This window comes from Asparagus officinalis, chromosome 5 (genome assembly GCF_001876935.1).
Source record: "Asparagus officinalis chromosome 5, Aspof.V1, whole genome shotgun sequence".
NCBI classification, from domain to species: domain Eukaryota; kingdom Viridiplantae; phylum Streptophyta; class Magnoliopsida; order Asparagales; family Asparagaceae; genus Asparagus; species Asparagus officinalis.
Window position 1 is genome coordinate 2357539 of NC_033798.1, and position 2348 is coordinate 2359886.

The following is a 2348-nucleotide window of genomic DNA, read 5'->3' on the forward strand; positions in this document are numbered from 1 at the left end:
CTGGTGACTGCATTTTTTTTCCCACGCTTCAAGTTCTTCGCTCGGACGGACAAGGTCGAAGCCAGTGCATAAATAGCAACTGGACAAAGCTGGATTGAGACCGACACGTGTGGGATTCTGAGAGCGTTCTAGGACACGGTAGAGAGTTCGTGGCGGCAGGAGAAGGGTGCGTCTCCCTTCTGAAGGTTCTGGACGTTGGGCCGTAATGGGCTGATGGCAGGCCTAGTAAACCCTTGTTGTGGACTAGGTATTGTTACAAAGTAGAATGTTTATGTTTGGGCCTCTTAAGTCCGAAAGGCACGGTTAATTTCGGGTGGGGAATGACTTCGGACTTTTGGTTTTGAGATTTGATAGAATGCGATAGAGATTGTTGCGTCCCGTCAAAGGTTGTCTCAGTATATATCACATATCAATACGAATCTTTGAAAAGAATTAAAACATTGGAAGACCGAAGACCATCTATATTGAGAAGTCAATTTGGGAAAGTTATATTGGCGATAAAATGGATAGTTCAAATTCATTTTCTTCGGCCACGTCATACCCGTCAAAATCCAACCAGACTCCGGCTTTTCAATCATCTTCGTCGGTTCCTCCTGGATTCTCTCGCAAAGCTACTTCATCAGCAACCTCCCGCTCTGTCAGGAAGACCATCTTCAGCCACAAGCATAGAAGCTTTCTAAAGCATGGATCTTCTTCTTCTAAAAGAGCTATCAAATTCTCAAAGAAAGGTACAAATCAGGATTCTTCAAATTCTTATTTTGTTGCTATGTCTATCAACTCATTGCCCAAAGAAATTCTTGAAGATATTGCTAGAAATTGTGGTGTTACTTTATCTGATCAGATAATAGACAAACTGAAAAAGAAGGAAGCAGAGAGAAAATGTCAGACCTAGTAATTTCTGGATCAAGATGTTAAAGGTGCTAAACATATTCCATCTCCATGAAACTCACGACTTGGAATGTTAGAGGTCTAAATGACCCAGATATAAGGTGCATTATCCGTGACTTTCTTTTCCATTCTGCTATTGACATAGTTGGTCTTCAAGAGACTAAGCTATCAAACCCCTCTCCTAGAAAGCTTCGATCAATAGGTGGTAAGAAACTTACTCAATGGTGTCACTTAGACTCAACTGAATCTCGAGGTGGAATCCTTGTTGGATGGTCCAACTCATTTTCCCTTATTGATTCATATATATGTGGGTGTTTTCTCAGATTCAGTGCTCCTTCACCATATACCTTCTGATTGGAAATTCACCTTCACCTCTGTATATTCCCCTATAGACAGGAATGACAAAGAAGTTTGCTGGTGTGAGCTTCATCGCATCCGTGATATTTTCTCCGGTCCTTGGATTATCTGTGGTGATTTTAATGCAACTCTATCTTTTGATGAACAAAGTGGTAGAAATGGATCTCTTAGAGATATCAACTCCTTCAGAGACTTTGTCAACAATACATCCCTCATTGACCTTCCACTCACTGGCAGATCCTACACATGGTCAAACAATCGTCTTATTCCTTTTATGGCTAGATTAGACAGATTCCTTGTGTGTGCAGAATGGGATAGAAAATTTCCCTCAAGTATACAATATTATCTGCCATCAATAGGCTCAGATCATTGTCGATTAATCCTTGATAGTAGAGGAATTCAACCTGCTCCTCCAATATTTAGATTTGAAAGAAGTTGGTTCCAACATAAGAACTTCATACATTTCGTTACAACATCTTGGAATTCTTTCAATTGTCATGCTCTCTTGTTGATATTTTCATTCTGAAACTTAAAATTCTCAAATGACGTACCAAATGGTGGAAGAAGAATGTGCTTGGTTCTCTATCTAGTAGAAAATCAGAGATATTTTCTCAAATAATCTCCTTTTATTTGCTTGAAGAACAACATCCTCTATCTCAATTGGAATTCAACAATAGGACATTGCTTAAATCTTCCTTTGCATCTCTCATAAAGGAAGAAGAAATTTATTAGTACCAAAGATCTAGAGTTCAGTGGCTTAAAGAGGGGGATTCAAACACTTCTTTTTTCCATAAAACAGCTTCCTATCATAGGAAAATCAATCACATTATGTCCATTAACCATCAAGGTACTGATCTAATGGATGAACATGAAATCTCTCAGACTTTCTATGACTATTACTGCAATCTTTTTTGGAAAAAAAATACTAACAACCTATCTATGTATTGGTCTACTCTCTGTCCTCAACAACACCTAAATCTTTCTCCGCTCGAAGCTCCATTCACAGAATTTGACATCAAACATGCAGTTTTTAGCATGAGTCCAAATAAAGCTCCTGACCCTGATGGTTACTCTATGATGTTCTATCAGTATTTCTGGGATCT